Genomic DNA, 12453 nt, shown 5'->3' with positions numbered 1-12453 from the left:
CAAGGGTCAGTGCGAGAACCACTGCTTTTTTTGCTCAAGGTAAGTGACTTGGATCTTGGAATACAGAGTAGAATCTCAAAATATGCCGATGACACCAAACCTGGAGGAGCGGCAAACAGTGAAGATGATATGAACTGCCTGCAACAGGACAGTGATAGGCTAGCAGAATGGGCAGACAGGTGGCAGATGGAATTTAATAGTGACAAGTGTGAGGTGATGTATTTTGGCATAAGGAATAGGGAGAGGCAATATATACTTAATGGCACAGTTCTAAAGAGTGTGCTGGACTAGAGGGACTTGGGGTTCATGAGCATCAATCTTTGAAGGAGGCAAGTCATATTGCGAAAGTGGTTCGCAAAGCATATGGGATCTTGGGCTTTATAAGTAGAGGCATTGAGTACAAAAGCAGGGAAGTTATGCTGAACCATTATAAAACTCTGGTTAGGCCCCAATTGGAGTGTTGCTTCCAGTTCTGCTCAGCAGACTTTAGAAAGAATGTGAGGGTCCTTGAGAGGACGCAGAGGCGATTTACCAGAATGGATCCAGGGTTGGGGGATTTTAGGAACAAGGTTAGGTTGGAAAAGCTAGGATTATTCTGCCTTTCTCAAAGGAGATTGAGTGGTGAATTGATAGAGGTGTAAAACACCTCTGGAGAACAGGCCATCCTGGACTGGGTATTGTGTAATGAGAAAGGATTAGTTAACAATCTTGTTGTGTGGGGTCCCTTGGGGAAGTGCGCCCATAATATGATAACATTCTTCATTAAGATGGAGAGTGAGAGAGTTGATTCCGAGACTCGGGTCCTGAATCTAAACAAAGAAAACTATGAAGGTATGAGGCGGGAGTTGGCTATGATAGATTGGGGAACGTTACTTAAAGGGTTGACAGTGGATAGGCAATGGCTAGCATTTAAAGAGCGCATGGATGAATTACAACAATTGTTCATTCCTGTCTCTGCAAAAGTAAAACAGGAAGGGTGGCTCAACTGTGGCATACAAAAGAAATTAAGGAAAGTATTAGATCCAAGGAGGAGAAATATAAAATGGCCAGAACAAGCAGCAAACCTGAAGATTGTGAGCAGTTTGGAATTTAGCAGAGGAGGACAAAAGGATTGATTAAGAAGGGGGAAATAGATTATGAGAGTAAGCTAGCAGAGAACATAAAAACTGACTGTAAAAGCTTCTATAGATATGTGTAGAGAAAAAGATGAGTGAAGACAAATGTGGGCCCCTTCCAGTCAGAAACGGGGGAATTTATAATGGGGAACAAAGAAATGGCAGACCAATTAAATACATACTTTGGATCTGTCTTCACAAAGGAGGATACAAATTATCTCCCAGAAATGTTGGGAAACATAGGGTCTAGTGAGAAGGAGGAACTGTATGAAATCAGTATTAGCAGGGAATGTTTGGGAAATTGATGGGATTGAAGGCCGATAAATCCCCAGGGCCTGATAATCTACATCCCAGAGTACTTAAGGAAGTGGCCCTTGAAATAGCAGATGCATTTCTGGTCTTTTTTCAAAATTCTATCGACTCTGGAACAGTTCCAATGGATTGGACGGTAGTTAATGTAACTCCACTATTTAAAAAAAGAGGCAGAAAGAAAACAGCGAATTATATACTGGTTAGCCTGACATCAGTCGTGGGGAAAATGCTGGAGTCCATTATAAAAGATGTAATAGCAGAATGCAAAAATAACTCGTCTCCACTCCGAGTATTTCTAAATCCCACACATTCACTATAATGTGAACAATTATTTCCTGTTGTGTCTCACTCAGTTTTGGAAACTTCACTGTATTGGAGTGAGGTGACATCTACTGGCGGGAAGCAAGAACTGCAATTAAGCAGCAGAAACTCCACAGTCTGTCAGGGTTAAAGAAACATTGCAATGTGAGGATGCAGCGAAGTGGTTTGATTGGGTAGATGGAGACATGATTCCACTTGTGGTGGTGTCTGAAGCAAAGGCCAGAAATACAAAATTGTCATTAATAAAAGAAATGAGGAATTCATGAAAAATGTAGTAACGTAGTGAATGGTTAGAATGTGGATAGAATAGAAAGTGAGATTGGATGGACAGAAGCAGTCTGAAAGGATGGCTGAAACAAAAGGTGAGTGCCCTGAAACGTTAACTGTGTTTCTCACAGCACAGATGCTGCCAGAGCTGCTGAACATTTCCAGCACTTTCTGATTTTATTTCAGCATTTGCAGGATGTTGCTTTGATCTGAAAAAAAATGGTTGATTGGCTGGGGGGTTCCAGTGAAATTCCACAGCAGCTAATAAAGCCTAACCTGTCAGTGGCTCGTTGGTCTAGGGGTATGATTCTTGCTTTGGGAGCATGGTTAATTAACATGCGAGAGATCCCGAGTTCAAGTCCCAGACGAGCCCTGGTCTGCTGGCATTTTTAGATTAAGGTTATCTATTGGTTTCAGCCTTGCAGAAGGTGGAATTGACTTCCAAACGGAGCTGGCTTGAGGACCAGCCAACTGGATTCAAAGAGCTTGTCGACAAAATTGTAATTAACGAAATGTACAGATAGCCAAGTGAGAACATAAAGTTGTTGCTGTGATTGTGACCTGACTCCAAAAACAACAGGACTGGGTTCTGGACTGGAATGGAATGGAATTCTTCAGTGTTTCTGTTGTTTGGCTTGCATTGACTCATCAATTTTCTTGTTTTTCACTTTGTCGATGCCTTTGATTAATTGTGGATCCTTCTTCAGAGTGTCTTCTTTCACCAGGTAGTTCTGACCTCTGATGATGTTGATTGTAATCAGCTTCAATTTGCTGATAGTTATGGAAGTGAGCAGATTTCCTTTGCTTGAGTCGACAACATGGAACTCAGTCTGACATGTGGACCCATGGGAGGATTTGAATGCCACCCCTGCATTGGAGTTGCATCCATCCAATAAGAGACCGAGTAGAAGTGACAGTTCTGTCAGTCGAATATGAGACTTTTAATGGCAGGGTTGTGAGTTTGAGTGTCATTCCGTTTTTCCCTTTTTTAAGGCTTCATGAGCAGAGAGTACAGGGAGTGTTTGAAATGAGCAAGTCTCGCTTTGATTCAGGACTCTTACCTCTCAGCAGCATCTCACTATGAAAGATTGAATTTGATCTCATTTCATTCTCAGCTCGGGGTCTGTGCGGCTCAGTGGCACTTCTGGCTGTCTCCCGCTTCACAATCCATCAGTACTGAGAAAGCAATGGGGAATATTACTCACATGTTGTGTTCTTTAATTTTTTGGAAAACTTGAATGTATGTATTTTCTTCCAAAACAAGGACACCAAGCCACTGCTAACGTAGGGCTGAAATAGCTCAGTTGGGAGAGCGTTAGACTGAAGAATTAAAAGTCCTTGGTTCAATCCCGGGTTTCAGCAATTTCGCTTCCTTATGCTTCCCTTGCCTTGGTTCTGATTTTCCGGCTGCACAATTTACTTTGAAATTATTTACCAAGCACCAGTGGATTGAATTTGAGAAACAACACAGAGTCATTTACAGCACAGAAGGTGGTCGTTTGGTCTATCACGTCCATGCTGGCTCTCCCCGGAGCAATCTAGTCAGTTCCACTCACCAGCTCGGTCCCTTTCCTCCTGCAAGTTTCTTTCCTTCAAGTATCCATCTAATTTCCTTTTCAAATCATTGATTGTCTCTGCTTCCACCACACTCGTGGGCCAAGACATTACTACCCACAACATAAAAAAATCCACCTCATCAAGGATGGGAAATACGTATATCTTCTATATTTGCTTATTCTCTATTTCTATGAGAATAGACTGACAGTCAACATGAAAGGAAACCCAAAAATCTTCGAGCAGCATGTAAATGATAAGTGAGTAGTAAGAGGTTGAGTCGGGCCTATTAGGAACAAAAAGGATAATATAAGCTTAGAGGTGCAGGGCAATGTTAATCTACTTAATGAGTACTTTGCATCAGTGATCACTAAGGAAGTGGAATTTGACAAAATATCAGTCGAAGTGAAGACAGTAGAGTCAATGGAGAGGGTACAAATTGAGAGAGGGTGGTACTAAAAAGGCTGGCTGTGCTTAGGGTAGATAAATCACCTGGTCTGGATGGCTGGCATCCCAGGTTGCGAAAGGAAATGCGGATGCAGATAATGGAAGAGTTTGCCATAATCTTCCAATCTTCCCTGGATACGGGGGAGGTGCCAGGAGTAAACAGTGGCAAATGCGACGCCCATATTCAAGAAAGGGTGTAAGGACAGTCCGGCTAACTACAGGCTAGGTAGATTAACAGCAGCGGTGGGTAAGGTTTTAGAAAGAATAATCAGGGTAAAAAATCAACAGTCACTTGGAGAGGTTTGAGTTAATTAAGGAGAGTGAGCATGGATTTATAAATGGGAGTTCATGCTTGACTAATCTAACTGCATTTTTTGATGAACTAACAGAGCAGCTTGATGAAGGGAATGCAGTGGATGTTGTTTATATGGATTTTAAGGAAGCGTTTGACAAGGTACCACATAAAAGGGCGGTTAACAAAATTGAGGTTCGTGGTATAGGAGGGTCAGTGTCAAATTGGATAGAAAATTGGTTTAAGGACAGAAAACAGCGAGTCTTATGAAATGATTCTTTGTCAGACTGGAGGATAGTCGACAGTGGTGTTTCCCAAGGGTCAGTGCTGGAACCACTGCTTTTTTTGCTAAAGATAAATGACTTGGATCTTGGAATATTGAGTAGAATCTCAAAATATCCCGATGACAACAAACTTGGAGGAGTGGCAAACAGTGAGGATGATATGAACTGCCTGCAACAGGACAATGATAGGCTAGCAGAATGGGCAGACAGGTGGCAGATGGAATTTAATAGTGACAAGTGTGAGGTGATGTATTTTGGCATAAGGAATAGGGAGTGGCAATATTTACTTAATGGCACAGTTCTAAAGTGTGTGTTGGAATAGAGGGACTTGGGGTTCATGTGCATCAATCTTTGAAGGTGGCAAGTCATATTGCGAGAGTGGTTAGCAAAGCATATGGGATCTTGGGCTTGAAAAAAAGAGGCATTGAGTACAAAGCAGGGAAGTTATGATGAACCATTATAAAGCTCTGGTTAGGCCCCAGTTGGCGTGTTGCTTCCAGTTTTGCTTACCACACTTAAGAAAGAATGTGAGCGTCCTTGAGAGGATGCAGAGGAAATTCACCAGAATGGATCCAGGGATGGAGGATTTTAGTTACAAGGTTAGGTTGGAAAAGCTAGGGTTGTTCTACCTGCATCAAAGGAGAGTGAGGGGAGAATTGATAGATGTGTTTTCGGCTTTGACAGTTTTAAATAAGTTGGCAAGGAAACATTGTTCCCGTTAACTATTGGTACAAGGACTAGGGGACACAGATTGAAGGTTTTGGACTGGAGGTACAGGGGGAATGTGTGCAAGAACTTTCTTACACTGATTGGTGATGATCTATAACTCGCTGCCCACGGGGGCGGTGGAAATGGAGACAATCGAGGATTACAAAAGGAATTTGAATGGGCACTTGAAGGAAATAATTTTACAGGGCTATGGGGATCGAGCAGACAAGTAATAACTCGTCTCCACTCCTAGTATTTCTAAATCCCACACATTCACTATAATGTGAACAATTATTTCCTGTTGTGTCTCTCTCAGATTTGTAAACTTCACTGCATTGGAGTGAAGTGACATCTACTGGCAAGAAACAAGAACTGCCGTGATGAGATCAGCCATGATTGTATTGAATGGCAGAGCAGGCTCGAGTGGCTGACTTGCCGACTCCGGCTCCTCGTTCTTATGTTCATCGAATCATACAGCACAGAAGGAGGCCATTCGGCCCCATTGTGTCTCTGCTGACTCCCTGACAAAAAGATCCAATTAGTCCAACCCCCTGCCTATTTCCCCATAATCCTGGAGAATTTCACTTTGAAATATTTGTCCAATTCCTTTATGAAAGTTATAATTGAATCTGTTTCCACCACCCTGTCAGACAATTCATTCCAAATCCGAATCAGTTACTGGGTAAAAAGATCTCTCCTCACCTCCCCTTGACATTTTTGGCCAATTATTTTAAATCTGTGTCCTCTGGTTACTGACCCCCAGGACAGTGGAAACAGTTTCTCCCTCTCTACCCTATGAAAATCCTTCATGATTCTGAACACCTCTATTAAATCTTCCCTTAACATTCTCTACTCTGAGGAGAACAATCCCAGCTTCACCAGCCTGTCCAGAGAACTGACACCCCTCATCTCTGGTATCATTCTAGTAAATCTCCTCTGAACTGTCTCAGAAGCTTTGATGTCCTTTCTGAAGCCTGGTGCCCAGAACTGGACACATTACTCGAGCTGAGATCGAGCCAGCGACGCCCACATCCCACGAACGAATAAAAAAACGCTCCCGAACCAGTCCCCAATTCTTATCCATTTTTCGACGCCGTTTCGGGAAGCCTCACCGGGAAAAGCTTCACCACCGCCATCCACAGGGATACAGATGGGATTGTTCCATCTTATTGTGGCCCTGAGGCCCTGCTCCAGCTGTGTGAGCCCGCAAAGTCTTCTCGCACTTTGTGAATATCGTGCTGCAACACCGAACCCGCAGCTCTTGCTGCTGACAAAGCTCTCTACCGCGCCTGCGAGCCCCGGTCCTGTCACAGATAGGGCGGATTCTAGGCCGCTGAGCATTCTGGGTATCACACCTGTCATTAATGCTATTCTTTCAGCTGAAAGGTTTTATTACGTACATTTCATGACCTGGAATCGTCGTGAGTTTTTTCTTTTGCTCCTGTCAGTGCCTGGGAGGATAGAGTCAGCTTCACTTTGTAGCCATGAGTTTCTGGTGTGAGAAAGTGGTGTTTAACTCAGTATATTTCAGTTTTTGGTCTGTGACTGTGGGTATTATTCAGTACTTGTTTGTTTCTGCTATTGCTCTGTGAGTTTCACCACATATCTTTCAACAACTTGTATGTGAGCATCAGCTTTTGTCTATATCTATCAGTTTCTGAGAAGTGAGAAAGGGTTTGATTCTATCCCTATCAGTTTCTGTTGCATGCATGTGTCTTTAATCTGCACCTCCTCTGAGTGTGTCTTCGTCTCTGCACTTGTAAGTGAATATGTGTTTTGCTTTGTATCTCTCAGTCTTTGAAGTGTGAGCCTGGGTTTGTACCTAATTTCCTTTGTACCTTGCAGTTGGGATATGAAAGAAAGATTTTTACACGTTACCTGCCAACTGCTGCTCCGTGACTGTGGGTTTCACACTGTATCTGTCAATTTCTTGTCTGGTAATGCGAAGTTTACAGTGTACCTATCAGTTTCTTGTATGTGAGTGTTGATTTCACTCTGAAAAGAATCATAGATCATAGAATAGTTACAGAACAAAAGGAAGCCATTCAGCTCATTGTGCTTGTACTGCTTCTATGCACGAGCAACTCAGCTCATGCCACAGACTCATGTATTCCATGAAAACATGCAATTTTTCCACTTCAGATAATTATCTTATGCCATTTGGAAAGCTATGGTTGAATCAGCCTCCATCACACTCTCAAGCAGTGCACATCAGATCTTAACCACTCGCTGTGCAAAAGAAGTTTTTCCTCATGTTGCCTTTGGTTCTTTTGCCATTCACCTTAAATCGGTGTCCTCAGGTTACAGAGCCGTGAATAATATTCCCCATTGCTTTCTCAGCACTGATGGATTGTGAAGCAGGAGACAGCCAGAAGTCCCACTGAGCCGCACTGACCCCGAGCTGGGAATGAAATGAGATGAAGTTCAATCTTTCACAGCGAGATGCTGCAGAGAGATGAGTCCCGAATCAAAGTGAGACTTTCTCATACTTTTGCTGAATTTCATTTCAAACACTCCTTGTACTCTCTGCTAATGAAGCCTTAAAAAAGGGAAAAACAAAATGGCACTCAAACTCACCACCCTGAAATTAAAAGTTTAATGTTTGACTGACTGAACTGTCACTTCTACTCGGTCTCTTATTGGATGAATGCAACTGTATTCTTCAACGCAGGAGTGGCATTCAAATCCTCCCATGGGTCCACATGTCAGACTGAGTTCCATGTTGTAGACTCAAGCAAAGGAAATCTGTTCAGTTCCAAATCTATCAGTGAGTTGAAGCTCATTACGATCATCATCATCAGAGGTCAGAACTACCTGGTGAAAGAAGACAATCTGAAGAAGGATCCACAATTATTCAAAGGCATCGACAAAGTGAAAAACAAGAAAATCGATGAGTCAATGCAAGCCAAACAGCAGAAACACTGAAGAATTCCATTCCATTCCAGTCCAGAACCCAGTCCTGTTGTTTTTGGAGTCAGGCCACAATTACTGCAACAACTTTATATTCCCACTTGGCTATCTGTACATTTAGTTAATCAAGCTCTTTGAATCCAGCTCTCTGGTCCTCAAGCAGGCTCCATATGGAAATCAATTCCGCCTTCTGCAAGGCTGAAACCAATCAATGACCTTAAACTAAAAATGCCAAAGAAGAAGGGCTTGTCCAGGATTTGAACCCAGGATCTCTCACACATTAATTAATCACTCACCATAAGCAAGGATCATACCCCTAGATCAACATGCCACTGATATCAGAGCTTCCTTTTAGCTCCTGTGGAATTTCACTGGCAGCCAAAGCCGACCATCCATTTTTTTTTTCAGAGCAAAGCAACATCTTGCAAATTCTGAAATAAAAACAGAAAGTGTTGGAAATGTTCAGAAACTCTGGCAGCATCTGTGGAGAGAGAAACAGAGTTCACCTTTCAGGGCGTTTACCTTTTGTTTGAGCCATACTTTCACACTGCTTCTGTCCACCCAATCTCACTTTCTATTATATCTAGATTCCACCCACTCACTACCTAAATACATTTATCATGAATTCCTCATATCTTTTAATAATGACAATTTTATATTTCTGGCCTTTGCTTTGGACTCCACCACAAGTGGAATCATGTCTCCATCAACCCAATCAAACCCATTGACTATTTCCTCACATTGCAATGTTTCTTTCACCCTGACAGACGATGGAATTTCTGCAGCTTGATTGCAGTTCTTGCTTCCTGCCAGTAGATGTCACCTCACTCCAGTACAGTGAAGGTGACAAATCTGAGAGCACACAACAAGAAGTAATTGTTCACGTTGTTCATTGTTCAGTGAACAGGTCCCTCTATTCCAGCACACTCTTTAGAACTGTGCCATTAAGTATATATTGCCTCTCCCTATTCCTTCTGCTAAAATGCATCACCTCACACCAGTCACTATTAAAATCCATTTGCACCTGTCTGCCCATTCTGCTAGCCTATCACTGTCTTGGTGGTTCATTTCAGCCTCACTGTTTGCCACTTCTCCAAGTTTGGTGTTATCGGCATTTTTTGAGATTCTACTCTATATTCCAAGATCCAAGTCATTTATCTGTCGCAAGCAAAAAGCAGTGGTTCCAGCAGTGACCCTTGGGGAACAGCACTGTCGACAACCTTCCAGTCTGAGAATGAATCATTTATTACGACTTGCTGTTTTCTTTCCTTAAGCCAATGTTCTTTCCAATTGGACACTGACCCTCCTATTCCATGAACCTCAATGTTGTTAATCACCCTTTTATGTGTCGTTTCTTAAAATCCATATAAACAACATCCACTGCATGCCCTTCATAAACCTTCTCTGTTAGTTCATCAAAAAATGCAGTTAGATTAGTCAAGCATGAACTCCTATTTATAAATCCATGCTCACTCTCCTTAATTAACTCAAACCTCTACAAGTGACTGTTGATTTTTCCCCTGATTGTTCTTTCTGAAACCTTACCCACCACTGCTGTTAATCTAACTGGCCTGTAGTTAGCCGGACTGTCCTTACACCCTTTCTTGAATAATGGTGTCACATTTGCCACTGTTTAATCCTCTGACACCTCCCCCGTATCCAGGGAAGATTGGAAGATTATAGCAAGCCTTTCTGTTATCTGCATCCACATTTCCTTTCGCAATCTGGGATGAAAGCCATCTGGACCAGGTAATTTATCTTCCTGAAGCATAACCAGCCTTTTCAGTACCTCCCTCTCTCAATTTGTACCCTCTCCATTGCCTCTACACTCTCCACTTCTCCTGATATTTTGTCAAATTCCACTTCCTTGGTGATCATTGATACAAGGTACTTATTAACTAGATTAACATTGCCCTGCAGCTCTAAGTATATATTACCATCTTTGTCCCTAATGGGGCCCACTTCACCGCTTACTACCTGCTTATTATTTATATACTGCTCGAAGATTTTTGGGTTCTCTTTCATGTTGACTGCCATTCTATTCTCGTAGAGATAGAGAATAAGCTAAATATAGAAGATATAAATATTTCCTATCCTTGGGTGAGGTGGAATTTTTTTATGCTGTGAGTGGTAATGTCCTGACCCACGAGTGTGGTGGAACTAGAGACAATCAATGATTTGAAAAGGAAATTGGATGGATACCTGAAGCAAAGGAACTTGCAGGAGGAAAGGGATCGAGCAGGTGAGTGGAACTGAGTAGCTGGCTCCGATAATTGCTGCAGTCACTGCGTTCCCCCTTAATTTTGTACAAGGTGACAATGTTTGCATCACGCATGTTTTGAGCCCTTGTTGAGCTCGACTATGGAGGGCTCACTGTCCAGTTCCTCCATGACAGGGAAGTCTGGAATGGCACTGAGAGCTACTTCAATGACAATGTTCTCCGTTATGTAGAGTTCAAGATAATGCTCCACTCACCTTTCCATCTGCTTGTTAGGTTCAGTGATGATCAACCCTCTCTTTGTCTTCAAAAGGTGCTGATTTAGTTACTACTGGGCCCATTGCTTTCTTAATTCCTTCATACATCCCTCTAGCAACCCCGGATTCATCAGCAGAATTTTAACCAGTATTGATTGGTGCAGTGCCGAGCAGTCTGCAGAGACTTGTTTCTGGCAGCTCTGAGAGCATTTAGATGTTGTTTGCTGGGAACTTGTTTGTAGTTCATGAGGGCTCTCCTCTTAGTTACAGTAACTGACTCCATTTCAGTCCAATAAGCCTCAAACCAGTCAGCATTCCTCCCATCACTTTTCCTATACACAGTGAGTGCAGAGATATAGATGGTGGTGTGCAGATGATTTCACTTTGACACTGCACTGAGGCCTTGAGCATTGTTGTCTGAAAGAGCCTGATCGAGGATGTTGAGGAACTCCTGGGTCCTTTCTGGATCAGTGGTTCGGCAAGTGTTGATCAGAAGACGAGCTTTCATCATGGATGGATGAAGCTTCCTTGGCTGAAGCCTGACCTTGTTACACACCAGGGAGTGGTCAGTGTCACAGTCAGCGCTGTGATAGCTGCGAGTGATGAGTACACTGCTGAGGGTGTTATGTCTGGTGAAGATAAGGTCTAGCTGGTGCCAATGGCATGATCTCGGATGTCTCCAGGACACCTTGTAGCACAGCTTGACCTGGAAGTAGCTGTTCATCACACAGAATCCATGGTGACAGCATAGCTCCAGCAACCTCTGTCCATTTTCGTTCATCTTGCCAATCCCCTGGTGCCCTATGCACATTGGCAAAGCTGTGTAGTCAGTACCCAAGCTTGTGTTGAAGTCTCCTAGAAGGTACAGTCCCTCAGTGCTGGGAATTCTACTGATGGCAGTGTCAAGTGTCACATAGAATTGATCCTTGACATCTGGGGTGGAGGTGAGTGTCGGGACATAGATGCACATGAGATTAACTGGGCCCACACTTGTTGACAAGTGAAGAGTAAGAAGTCTCTCTGAGCCTACTGTGGCTGGTTCACTCATCTCAAGTGGCGTGTATTTTACTGTGAAACCCACTCCATGCTCACGAGTTGCCTCTTGGGCTTTCCCCTGCCAGAAGAAGGTGTAGTGTTTCTCTTTGAGGGATCCACTTTGAACGAGTCTAGTTTCTTGCAGCACAGCAATGTCCACATTGAGCCTTGTGAGTTCCTTGTCGATCACAACTGTCTTGTGTGTGTCATCAACCTGCAGAAGGTTGTCGGTAAGGCCAGGACACATGGTCCTTACATTCCAGCTTGTGATGCGAAGGACTGGTGTCTTCTTTGTTGAGTTTGTTTTTCTTGGTGCATAGATTATCGAACCGCCTGTTGAGAGATGACTCTCTAAGCTCCAAGCACCCATTGAAGCAAGCAGGTCGTGGCTTCTCAGCACCTAACTGACTGGGGGCTGCCCAGCTTGGAGTGAATGGTAGCTATCCAATGAGACACTAAGAGCTCTCCCACTGTCCGAAGTAACCCCTGGCGCTCATACTCTACACCAATTGAATGAGAGCTTATAATCAGTAACTGTTTATTCCCGGGTTGTGCTCATGTTTAACCACGAAGCTGGAGTGTCCTCTCTAGGGCACAGGCCTGGGCAAACAGTATGGAGACCCTGAGCATCAGGACCCCCTCTCAGCATTGCTCGTCTTGTCCAAAGGAAAGGAAAAACCAGTACTGTTTGTTACCAGTTCTGCTGTAGGAGTTGCTGGAAAACTGCCTGATA

Source organism: Heterodontus francisci, unplaced genomic scaffold, assembly GCF_036365525.1.
Source record: "Heterodontus francisci isolate sHetFra1 unplaced genomic scaffold, sHetFra1.hap1 HAP1_SCAFFOLD_43, whole genome shotgun sequence".
NCBI lineage: Eukaryota > Metazoa > Chordata > Chondrichthyes > Heterodontiformes > Heterodontidae > Heterodontus > Heterodontus francisci.
The sequence above is the reverse complement of the archived record's forward strand: the minus strand, read 5'-3'. Positions refer to the sequence as shown.